The sequence below is a fragment of the Prosopis cineraria genome, unplaced genomic scaffold (genome assembly GCF_029017545.1).
Source record: "Prosopis cineraria cultivar Desert tree isolate PC_DT_omini unplaced genomic scaffold, ASM2901754v1 PC4, whole genome shotgun sequence".
In the NCBI taxonomy this organism is placed as follows: domain Eukaryota; kingdom Viridiplantae; phylum Streptophyta; class Magnoliopsida; order Fabales; family Fabaceae; genus Prosopis; species Prosopis cineraria.
In genome coordinates this window covers 20,290,902-20,304,346 of record NW_026555335.1, presented here as the reverse complement: position 1 = coordinate 20,304,346, position 13,445 = coordinate 20,290,902, and the positions used below count along the sequence as shown (strand labels likewise).

The 13,445-nt window shown below is 35.8% G+C and overlaps 1 non-coding gene across 1 annotated transcript; it reads right to left on the bottom strand.

Annotated features, from left to right (window-relative positions):
* Positions 1-711: 711 nt before the first annotated feature.
* LOC129310208 (small nucleolar RNA R71) lies at positions 712-818 on the bottom strand. The gene has a single exon (XR_008593046.1). It is a non-coding gene; the product is annotated as a small nucleolar RNA R71 (small nucleolar RNA).
* Between the last annotated feature and the right edge of the window lie 12,627 nt (positions 819-13,445).

Sequence of the window (13,445 nt, the reverse complement as noted above, 5' to 3'; positions counted from 1 at the left end):
AAAAAATAAAAAAATTATTTCTCTTGCTTTTGTGTGTTTTGAATTGTTTCATGTTGATTTGCATTTTAGTTTAGCTTGTTCTTTGTTCTTAATTTTCTTGAGCTTGATTAGTGCATGACCCGAAGAAAACATACCTCTTTTGTTGAATTAGATCCAGAAATTGAAAGAACTATTTCTAGATTGAGAAGATCACAACCTATTCTTGATTCTCATTTGGTTTGTAATTCAACAATGGAAGGTATCTTAGGACATGAGCATGTGCATAATGAGGGCCATGGGAATGGGAATGAAAATTTGCATGATGATGGCCATGTTAATAATGAATTTGAAGGCTTGCATAACCCTAGAGAGGAGAGGAGCATTAGGCAATTAACTCAACCTAATTGGCATGATAATCCTTATGGCTTATATGTTCCTCCTACTAATGTTCAATTTGAAATTAAATCCTCCTTGATTAATGCATTGCCTAAATTTCATGGGTTACCAGGAGAGGATTGTCATAGGTTTTTGCATACTTTCCTATTGGTTTGTGATACTATGAAGCCTATGCATGTAAATGTTGATGATGTTCAAGCTAAGGCTTTTGTATTTTCTCTTGAAGGTTTAGCAAAGGAATGGTATTTCAACTACCCTTCTTATGTGAAAGTGAGCACATGGGCCGAGCTAAGAAGACTCTTCTTAGATAAATTCTTTCCAAATTCCAAGGTCACCAATTTGAGAAAGCAAATCTATGGGGTCCAACAAGGAGAGGATGAGAGTCTCTATGAGTATTGGACTAGATTCCAAGGCCTTTTGGCTAAATGCCCACACCATCAAATTTCTAGTGAGATTTAGTCCAATATTTCTATGAGGGCTTGATTCCAAGAGACAAAGTTAACATTGATGCCGCTAGTGGTGGATGCTTGATTGACCTCACTTCCTTAAAGGCTTGGGAACTAATTGACAAGATGGCTTCAAGTGTGCTCAATACTCTACAAGGGAAAAGAGAAATGTGAATATGGTAGGTTCCTCAGTTCTTAATGATTCATATGTGGACTTGCTAGCTGCCAAGATTGGGAGAATGTTGGCTCCAAAATATCTCAGTGAGCAATGTAAGTACTTTCTCAAGCACTTGTCCCTTATTCTTGTACTTTTTGTGACTCACCTATGCATGTAGAAAGCAATTGTCCTATGAGTTTGAACAAGTAAATGCTATCTACAATGGAAACAATCCTATAGTGGGAGGCAAGGGCAAGGAGCTTATTCTAATACTTAAACCCTTCATGGAGAGACCATCCTAATTTCTCCTATTCAATCCAAATGGCTTTACAAGACAATCAACAAAGAGGATCCTATCAAAACCACCTTTGCCGTGACCCTCCACCTCATTTGTCTCAAGGTAGCTCTTCTCAAAGCTACAATCCAAGTGGTAATTCTCTTGCACCTTCTTCTAATTCTTATAGTGATAGGAGGCTTGTCCAATTGAGAGTTCTTCTAATTCGAACTCTTCTAATGATGTGAATGTGTTACGTAAGCAGTTGATTGAAATGACTCTTTGTATAAAAACATGTATGATGGCTTAGGGAACAAGGTAGAGAGTATGGGGTAACAAGTGTGAGAACATGAACTCTAAAATTGATGCCCTTACTTCTCAAATGAATATGCTTGCTAACCAATTAAGTGCAGCCAATGCTCAAGCCTCTACATTACCATCCAACACCGTTGCTAATCCTAAAGCTAATCTTAATGCTATCACATTGAGGAGTGGCAAGGAGTTGGGAGAAAGAGTACAAGAAGACAAAGACAAGGGAAGGCCGAGAAGCCCTCTTTAAATTCTTCAATTGATGTTAATGTTTCTAGTTCTTCTTTTGCTCCTAATGATGCATCTTTTTGTAGAGATGATGAGGATGAAAACATTGAGGAGATCATATGTGAGCAACCACCATCTAAGGTGGAAAAGGGGACTATGGCCGAGTTGTTTAGTAAGGAAAAAGAGGGAGAGGCCGAGCAAAGTGAAACAAGAAAGGAGAGTTCAAGGAAGGAAGAAGGAAAGCAAAGTCAAGAGATTATGAAGAAGCTTCCTTTTCCACAAGCACAAGTGGTCCCTAAGCAAGTAAAGGGACAATTTGATCAAGAGGTATATGATTTCTTCCACAAGATTCATGTTAATGTACCCTTGATGGATGTAGTTAAGAACTTTCCTAAGTATGCCAAATTTTTGAAAGATTGTTGTACAAATAAAAGAAAATTTAGGCCTAATGCAAGGGTACAATTACCCTCATCTGTGAGTGCTATCATGAAGCCTCAACTCCCTATAAAATGTGAAGACCCCGGTTCCTTCACAATTCCATGCAAGATTGGCAACACACATTTTTCTCATGCATTGATAGACTTAGGTGCAGCCATTAATGTTATGCCTCTTTCAATTTATCATGCCTTGAGTCTTGATTGCATGCATAAGACACCTATGATATGCCAATTAGCGGATAGAAGTGTTAGAAGACCACATGGAGTAGTAGAAGACTTGTTGGTTTGTGTTTAAAGGTCTATTATTTCCTGTGGATTTCTATGTGCTTGATATGTCAAAAGAAGGGAGTGGGGATGATATTTTGATTTTAGGAAGGCCATTTATGAGGACTGCCCGTACATTGATTGACATGGAAAAAGGTAGTTTGATTTTGAAATGTGGAGAGGATCATGTTATTTTTAATATATATGAAGCAATGAAACATCCTTTTGAGGATTATTCTTGTTAGGTGTAAGTTCCATTGAGTTATTGCTTCATGATGCTTGTGAGTCTCACATGCTTGATTCTTTCTCACATGTTGATGATGATTTGTCTCTTGTTACTACTACATGTATTGATGGATGTAGTTGTCCTATTTGTTTAGAGATTGATGCATGCTTGAATGATGCAACTACTTCTTCTCATGATTTGTTTAAAATATCTCCTATGCTTGATCTTGAAATGCTTGAGAAGGGTATATCTTCTTGTGTTGTAGGTACTAAAGCCATTAAGGCCGAATCTATGAGTTTTTCTCCACTCGAGCTTGATGTTCTTAGGATTCCCAAGCTATTGGAGGAAAATTCTACACTTTCACATGTCGAGGCCGTGGCTCAAGTCCAAGCACTTGAGGACAAGTTGCAAGAAAAGGGGGAGGCTGTAAAAAGAAAGAAGAGGAGAAATCAAAAACAAGTGACAAGCCTAAAAGACAAGATAGTACCATGGAATATTCCACCAAATTAGACTTGAAGAAGCTCATTCCCTCTTGTGTAGAGCCACCTACCTTGGAGTTGAAGCCTTTACCATCCAATCTCAAGTATGCATATCTCATTGAGAATGAGAAGCTTCCGGTAATAATTTCTAACTCTTTATCTCTTGAGGAAGAAAATGCATTACTTGATGTGTTGAGAAAGAACATACATGCTATTGGTTGGACTTTGGCTGACATTCCTGGTATTGACCCTATTGTGTGCACACATAAAATTTTTCTTGAGGACAATGCTAAGCCCATTAGGCAACCACAAGGAGACTTAACCCATTGATTTTAGATGTGGTAAAGAAAGAGGTTGTTAAGCTACTTAGTGCTGGGATCATCTATCCTATAGCTGACAGTGAGTGGGTGTCTCCAACCCAAGTTGTACCTAAGAAAGGGGGGATTACTGTGGTAAAAAATGAGAAAGGAGAGCTTGTTCCAACTAGAGTTCAAAATGCTTGGAGAGTGTGCATAGACTATAGGAAGCTCAATAATGTGACTAGGAAGGACCATTTTCCTTTGCCTTTTATTGATCAAATGCTTGAGAGATTGGCTTCCAAGTCCCATTATTGCTTCCTAGATGGGTTTAGTGGGTATTTTCAGATTCCTATAGCTCCTAGTGACCAAGATAAGACTACCTTTACATGCCCCTTTGGTACATTTGCCTATAGGAGGATGCCTTTTGGTCTTTGCAATGCACCTGGTACTTTTCAAAGATGCATGATGTCCATATTTTGTGATTTTATTGAACATTGCATGGAAGTCTTTATGGATGATTTTACTGTGTATGGTGAGTCCTTTGATTCATGCTTGCATTCTTTAGATAAAGTGCTTGGTAGGTGCATTGAAAAGAAGCTTGTGCTTAACTTTGAAAAATGCCATTTCATGGTAGATAAAGGAATTGTTTTAGGCCATTTGATTTCTTCCAATGGCATAGAGGTGGATAAGGCCAAAGTAGATGTGATTGCTTCTTTGCCATATCCTGTTTGTTTGAAAGATTTGAGATCATTTTTGGGACATGCAGGCTTTTATAGGAGATTTATAAAGGGGTTTAGTGAAATTGCTTTGCCTATGTCTAAACTCTTACAAAAAGATGTTGATTTTGTTTTTGATGATGCTTGCAAAAGGAGTTTTGACACTTTGAAAAGCATGCTCATTTCCCCTCCCATTCTTAAAGCCCCAAATTGGTCTTTACCTTTTGAGTTGTCATGTGATGCTTCTAATTTTGCTGTGGGAGCTATGCTTGGTCAAAGAGAGGGCAAGTTATCATATGTGATTGCTTATGCATCTAGGACCCTAGATTCAGCTCAGGTTAATTACACCACACAACTGAGAAAGAGTTGTTTGCTATTGTTTTTGCACTTGATAAATTTAGATCATATCTTCTTAACTCTAAAGTTGTTGTGTACACTGACCATGCTGCTGTGAGGTACTTGTTTAAGAAGACAGATTCTAAGCCTCGCTTGATTCGATGGGTGATCTTAATGCAAGAATTTGATGTGGAGATAAGGGATAGGAGTGGTTCTACCAATCAAGTAGCGGATCATTTGTCTAGACTACCTCATTTAAAAGCTACTATGGTAAACTCTAACCCTACTATTCCTTGTGATTCATTTCCTGATGAGGCATTGTGTGCCATTTCATCTAAGCCTCCATGGTATGCCTCTTTTGCTAACTATATTGAGTGTAGAGTCTTGCCTCCTTGTGCTTCACGTTTTGCCATTGAAAAATTGAAAAGAGAGTCTAGATTTTACATTTGGGAACCACCTTTGATGTGGAAGATTTGTAGTGATAAAGTGATTAGGAGGTGTGTTGATGATGTTGATGTGCCTTCTGTTCTTGAATTTTGTCACTCTCATGCATGTGGTGGTCATTTTAGCTCAAATAAGACAGCTAGGAAGGTTTTAGATTGTGGATTGTATTGGCCTAGCTTGTTTAAAGACTCTTATGAATTTTGTAAAGCATGCTTGAAATGTCAAAAGGTTAGTAGTTGGGGTAAGAGACATGAAATGCCTCAACAACCCATTTTATTTTGTGAGATTTTTGATGTTTGGGGCATTGACTTCATGGGTCCCTTTCCACCATCCTTTAGTTTTGAGTACATATTACTTGGTGTTGATTATGTTTCAAAGTGGATTGAAGCCATTCCTACTAGAACTTGTGATGCTAAGATTGTTTTGAAGTTTCTCAAATCTAATATTTTTTGTAGGTATGGAGTTCCTAAGGCCTTGGTAAGTGACCAAGGATCCCACTTTTGCAATAAGATGATGAAGGCTCTCTTGGCTAAATATGGGGTGCATCACAAAATCTCTACACCATATCATCCCCAAACTAATGGCCAAGCCGAAGTATCAAATAGAGAAGTCAAGAAAATCCTAACCAAGGTGGTGAACACAAATAGGAAGGATTGGTCTTTACACTTGGAGGATGCTTTGTGGGCTTATCGGACCGCTTATAAGACTCCCATTGGCATGTCTCCTTTTCGATTGGTGTATGGAAAGGCTTGCCACCTCCCTGTGGAGATAGAGCATAGGGCCTATTGGGCCATCAAGAAACTAAACTTGGATTTCCATCTTTCGGCTAAGGAGAGATTTCTTCAAATGCAAGAACTTGAGGAGCTTAGGTTGGATGCCTATGAGTCTTCTAGAATCTATAAGGAGAAAACAAGGATCCTTCATGACAAGCTAATCTTGAGGAAAAAGTTCCAAGAAGGAGATCAAGTCCTCTTGTTCCAAACAAGGTTTATTCATAAGCATGCCAAGTTGAAGTCTAAGTGGGAGGGACCATATCTAGTGACCAAGGTGTTTCCCTATGGGGTTTTGCAACTCTTGAATAAAGCCACGGGTTCCACTATGCAAATCAATGGTCACCTATGCAAGCTCTACAAAGATGCCAAATCACTTCAAAAGGAGGAGGACTTCTCTCAACATGTTTTTGAACCACCATGATAAGGTGTATCTCTCTAACCTTGAGCTTTTACCTTCCTTTAATTGATATATTTAATGATAGGTATAGTTCAAGTGTGGGGGAGATGAACCTAGTAGGAAAATTAGAGTTTATTTGCTTTATTTGACTTCTTTGTTTTGTGTTTTAGTTTGAAAAAAAAAAATATCTGCACCACACTTTTGTTATGCATTCATTATTGATCTCACCTTATTTTATCACTAGTCTATACATACATTGAGGACAATGCATGATTTAAGTGTGGGGGAGAGAAATAAACATTTTGTTTTGTTTGTTTGTTTTGTTTGGTTTTGCAAAAAAAAAAATTCAAAAAAAAAAATTCTTTGTTTTGTTTTGTTTGAGGTTACTTAATTACCTAGCTCTTGAATGGATATTTTGATTCTTGAGATGTGGTAATTTTTAGGATTGAATAGGTGTGAAGTGAACATTCTTTTACCTTGAATTAATGGATTAGAGTGGCATATTACCCATTCATGGAAGAGGCTAAACACTCATGTGTGATTAATTCCTTAGTGATGTTACCCTCTAGAATTTGTTTCACTTCTTAATTAAGACCATATATCTTGCACTTGTTTGATAGGAGATGAGAGATGGCATTCATAAAAAATAGCCAAGAGCCAAATAGCCAACCTATTATTTTTATTATCCTTTGTTAGCCACTTTGAGCCTTTGGTTTGATTCTTAAAAAAAAAATATTCACCCTATTTTTCCCCAAGGAATGCATGTTACACTTTTATATGTCTTTTTAATATTCATTGCATGTCCTAGATCAAATGAGTGGATGCCTATTATCATTTCTCTATCCATTACTTCCATTGTTTTCAAAGAGTTAGGGGCAACCAAAAAAAAAAAACAACAAAGATAGATTTGAAAAAAAAAAAATAGTCAAAAAGAAAAGAAATAAAGTTGCTAGAAAAAGAAAAAAAAAGAAGAAAAAAAAAGAAAGAAAGAAAAAAATAAAAATAAAAAAAAAGTTGCCTAGCTCATCCATTCCATTTGTTTTATTATTTCTTATCATTTCTTTCCATCCTCATTGTGTTAAGGTGTTCACTCAATCAATGAGTTAGGTTATGCTTTGCATATTAAGGGGATATATCTTGATTTAGCATTATTTTGATGCTAACCCTATTTTTTTTTATATACATGCATTTCTTAGACATCCTTTCATTACCTATATCACAACCTAATAAAGTCCATTTGATTCTTGATTGCAAGTGCTATTTAGTGATGGAGATGTAGAAGGGTTACAAATTCATAGTAGGGTTTATCCTAAGAAATTTTGAGTGAAATTTAATACCTTATACACTTTGAGTGATGAGAGCAAACACTTAACCTAGAGAGGCTTACTCTTTGACATTGATTCTTGGTAAGGGTTTGTTTGTGATGTGCATAATTCTTTCGTAATTATTGCCACATTGATTGATAATTTGTAGAAGTTCATGAGCTAGTATTTTAGTGACTTGAAACAATGTTTTCTCTTATTTCTTTGTCTTATAGTTTTTTTTGGGACCTTTTTCACTTGATTTTGCCCGGAGTGCAAAAGCTAAGTGTGGGGGAATTGATAGAACACATTTGTTACCCACTTTTATTTGTCAATTAGGACCATTTATTAATGATTTATCACCTTCAAGTGCACACATTGCATTAGATTTGGAACTTTGCCTAAGTTTCTAAGATCAGTGCACTAGGGGCATTTTGGTCCAAAAAATGAACTTTTGAGAAAATGTACAAGAAAAATTGACAAAGTGCATTTTATGTCCAGTTGATGAATGGTGAAATTATATTTTTAAAATTCATTTTAGTTTGGGAGTAATTAAATAAAAAAGTCAACACTTTCTTAAGTGTCTTAGTTTGTCCTAGTTTTTGGTTTGCCTTTGTGTGAAAATTTTTATATAATTTTGTGCAGCCTGAAACTTGGTTAATTTAATAAATTCTCCCTTCTAATTATGAATTTAATTCTGGACATGAATTAGATTTTATTATATCATATGCTATTTAATTGAATTATGTGATTTATGTGACATAGGTGGCATGTGACTTGTGCATCAATTGGGCAATTGAGGTCAACACTCCTTGAGGACAATGGCTGATGGTTTGCACGTGAATTAAATTATTTTTGAGGGATTAGATCAGCTAAAATGATGTGGATGACACATGGGAAATTAGGCACACATTGGAATCATCTACAAACCAATAGGAAGTTGCCACCTTGCAAGTGTGACAAGGCTCCCATTTACATTTTAATTTCTTTTTCCTTATTTTAATTAAGCTTCAGCTGATGGGAGACACCAAGGAGCACGCCATTTTAAGTCCCAAATGGGATCCAACACATATCTCATTCATCTTCCACATTCTCTCTCTCTCTTGTTCATAGTGTTCTTCATTTTCTCTCTTTTGTTCTTCTTTTTCAGCCACACCTAACCTCCATTTTCAGCCACCAAACCTCCACAAACTCATACCATTCTTCTCCTCTCTTCTTCATTTTCGTTCCATCCCTTCCATTTTCACAAGGATTGAAGCTCATTTCCATCATTCAAGAGCTATGGAGTTTGGCCTTCACAAGCAATCACTAGGGTTCTTGAAGATGAAGATTGGCTAAGTTTCTTTGTGGAATCCTAGAGAGATGAAGATGGAGGATGAGTCTTGAGCTTCAAATTGGCTAAGTTCTTTTGTTTCCTATCCTCTTCTCTTTTTACTAGATGGTTAGATTCCTTAATCTAGGGTTTAATCATCTTAGCTTATAAATTCTAATTTGAATTTGATGTTGATGTAAAGAGAGAGGATTGTTTCATTTAATTTCTTCCTTGGACAGCCATGACTGAATTTTGCCACTCTTTGTTTGGCACATAATCTTGTGTTTTTCAATAGTGATTTCTTGTGTTAATATTGCAATCTTGTGGTGTTAATGCTTGTTGTTGATATTGCATAATCTTGTGGTGTTAATGCTTGTGTTGTTGAGTAGCTTGACATAATCTTGTGGTTGCTCAATTATGTGTTTGACCATGGCTGTTGAGAGAGGATTTTGAGTGAATCACTTGGCTAATGTCTTCACCAATTGGTTAATTGAACTAGGGACTTTAATCTAAGACCTAGGGAGGTTAGCTAATTAGGTTAATTGGCTTAGGATAATTTTCTTAAGTCATGACAGCTTTAGTCAAGAGGAAAGGGAAGCTAAACTTAGCCTAATCATGAGAAGATAATGAGTCCAAAATCAACTAATCTCTAGGGTTCCATTATTGTAAAAAGGGAAGTTCATTTCACTCACTTTCACTAGCATTTTAATTACTTGCATATTAGGTAATTAGTTTAGATAATTAGCTAGATAACTAAATTCCTACAAACTTTGGTTGATTTATTTCACTAGATAACTTTCAATTAGACTTAAAACCATTCCTTGGGAGATGACCTAGGGTTGGCCCTATATTGCATTAGGGTTAGCTTTAGTGTAATTTTGAGGATAAGCGACTAATTTCCTATCAAATGGCCCTGAGCAAGGAACGTGATCAAGTAAATTGTGAAGTATGTGCTTCACATTTTGCTTATGTTCCAATAATGTGTTTTTTCTAATGGAAACTATTCCTCCTCTTGGATGGTAGACTTAGGCTCCACAAACCACATAAGCAAGGATCGTGGGTCCGTTATAGGGACCGTTAGTTGCTGATCAAAGAAGTGGCTTCAAACGTTGGCACAATGCGAGGATCGAGTAAAGGTATGGACTTGCAAGTTGATTACAAGGGGAAAACCTTAATTCTCCACGATGTTTTACATGCATCAAGACGCCGACGGAACTTAATTTCAATTGCTTGCCTTTTAGAATTTAGGTTTGTAATTAATTTTTATGACAAGATTTGACATTATGTACAACTCAACTTTTTTTATGCTTGTGCTTTTCTTTCAAAAAGGTCTTTATAATGGATATTGTTGACCAAGTTCATTTTCATGATTGCTTTACCACCTCTTCCAATAATGTAGATATGAATATTTAGCATGCTAGACTGGGGCATATTAATCAAAATAGAATGATTAAGCTAGCTAAAGAAGGAATGCTAGGTCCAATTACAAATATGAAAATGTCCTTATATGAAAATTGTCTAGTTGGTAAAGCAATGAGAAAACCTTTTGGTAAGGTGTTTAGGGCTAAAATCCATTACAATTAATCCATTCTGATATATATGGTCCTATAAGTATAAGGGCAAAACGTGGGGCTTAGTATTTTATTACCTTTATCGATGATTTTTCATGTTTTTAGTCATGTCTATTTGATATTGCAAAAGTCTGAAGCTCTTAGTGCTTTAGACAATACATTAATAAGGTTGAAAGTTAAATGGACAATAAAGTTAAAGCATTATGAACTGACCGAGGACGTGAATACTTGTCTGATCAATTAAAGAACTCTGTGAGGAAAAGAAGTAATTAGACAACTAACTATTCCTGGTACTCCTCGCAACATAATGGAGTTGTTGAAAGAAGAAATAGGACTCTTCTAGACATGGTTAGGTCAATGATAGTATAAGCAAATCTTCTAATCTCGTATTGGGGGGGACGCTTTACTGACTGCAGCTTTCATACTTAATCATGTGCCCTCAAAATTAGTTACTTCCACACCCTATGAGTTATGGACAAAACGCAAACCGGATTTCAATATCTTAAGACCATGGGGGTTAGCTGCATATGCCCATGATGATTCCCATAAATATGGAAAGTTAGGTCTAAGAGGAAAGAAATATATCTTTATAAGATACTATGAGCAATCAAAGGGTTATGTTTTATTGGTGAAAATGATGATGGAATTGTAACTGAATTTGAATATAGGAATATCACATTTTTAGAAAATGAGTTTCCTAATAAGGGAGAAATTGATCAAACTATATCTCTTTACGACACACGAGAGCAATATAATATAGAACTCATAGAAAGGCCTAAATCATCACAAAATGTTGATTTAAGTGGAAGCTCTAAAAGGTCTTTTAGAAGACCTGAAAAGAATCAAAATCCATAAGAAACGCTACTTCAAAAAAGTAATAGAGAAAGTGTGCCAAAAACACTTCCAAATTGAGGGTGAAGCATTGGTGGTAACTCCTTTAGATGATGATGAGCCACGTTCTGTAAATGAAGCTTTATCAAGACCTACTAAGGATAGGTGGAAGAAAGAAATGGATGAAGAAATGGATTCCATGAGGACTAACAAAGTATGGAAATTAGTTGATTTACCATGTGGCTGAAAGGCCATTGGGAACAAGTGGGTTCTCAAAATCAAAAGGAAAGTGGATGGATCAATTGATAAATATAAGGCTTGCTTAGTAGCAAAAAGGTATACATAATAAGAGGAAATAGATTATGAGGATACATTTTCTCCTATTATACGCTTCAATTCTATTAGATTGATTCTAGCAATAGTAAATAGTTTGGACTTAGAGTTGCACCAGATGGATGTAAAGATTGCTTTTCTTAACAGTGATTTGGATGAAGAAATTTATATGCAACAGCCATTAGGTTTTATTTAAAAAGGAAAAGAAATAAAGTATGCAAATTAAATAGATCAATTTATAGACTAAAACAATCATCCAAACAGTGGTGTTTGGGGTTTCATAGAGCAATAAGCTCATATGACTTCCAAATGATTGAGGAAGACCATTGTGTTTACATCAAGAGGTTCAATGGGAACTTTGTAATATTATCTCTTTATGTGGATGATATTTTACTAGCCAGAAATAGTCTAGATTCGATAACCCCTATTAAAGAATGGCTTTCGTCGAATTTTAAAATGAAAGACATGGGTGAAGTAGAATATATTCTTGGAGTTAAAATCCAAAGAAATCGCTCTAAGAAGCTTCTTTATCTATCACAAGAGAATTATATAAGGAAAATTCTTAAGCATTTTAATATGAAAGATTGTAAACCCATGGATACCCTAGTAGCTTTAGGTATGAAGCTTAGTCCTGATATAGGTCCTAAAACTGAGATAGCCAAAAGGAAAATGGAAAGAGTTTCATACGATAGTGTAGTCAGAAGTTTGATGTATGCAATGATGTGTACAAGACTAGATATCTGTTATGCCATAAAACTTGTGAGTCACTACCAATCCAACCCCAGAGAAGGACATGTGATCTACACCTGATAGGATACTTCGATGTGGATTTAGGCAGAGATGAAGATAAATGAAGATCAACTTCATGCTACACTTTCTTGCTAAACAATGGGGCCATTTTGGAGTAGTAAGAAGCAGACATGCATTGCCTTACACTCTATGGAAGCTGAGTTTGTAGCATGTACTGCAGTAGTGCAAGAGGCTATATAGCTTAAGAGATTTATAGAACATCTTAGGTTTGGAAATAAAAGTACAAATCCAGTGTTAATTTATTGTGACAATACTGCAGCTATAGCCTACACCAAAGATCCTAAATATCATAGCAAAACCAAACACATAAACATTAAGTACAATTTTGTAAGGGATTATATAGCACAAAAGGTTATCACTGTTCAATACATTTCCACGAAATTTATGACAGCAGATCCCCTAATAAAACCCATAGCCAAGGAGATATTTGAGAAACATGTAAGGGCTCTTGGCATGGCTAGATTGACTTGATGTAATATATTGGTTATATTAATGAGATTTTTCATTACTTCCATATGTGCACAATTAAGAACATACAATGTTTAGTATGTCGTATAGGTTGATAAGGTTGACTCTCTCACACGAGCAACTACCTTTGATATTAAAATCAAAGATGAGATATTAGTGCTCACCAGCAAGGCAATAGAAAAAAAGTTGATATGATAGAAAAGAAACATAAATCATATGTCGCCTCAATCAAAGAGCAAGTCGAGATGAGATCTGTAAGCATACTTAGATCGAATCATGGATCCCTATATCTATGATACCTATAGCCAAACGACAAATTCTTCTAAATTGACATCATGTGAGATCAATAGAAAAGAAGAATTTAGGTTTAGATACAATGAATATCTAAACTTATGTTTGTATTGTGCTAATAATAAATGAAAATGACGTACACTCTTACAAGCAAGAGTAACACCATAACATGTGTTTCATACCACATGTGCTTAAAAATCACAATGGGGAGCAAGTGAATAAATCCCTGCTTCATTGCTGTGTGAGTCCCAGAAAGGGAAAATCCTTTCATTAATGTCCTTTGACTTTAACATTATCATGGAGATATATTACAATGTTTGCTACTTTAACATGCACCCTATAATCATGATTGATGCGACTTAAAGGTT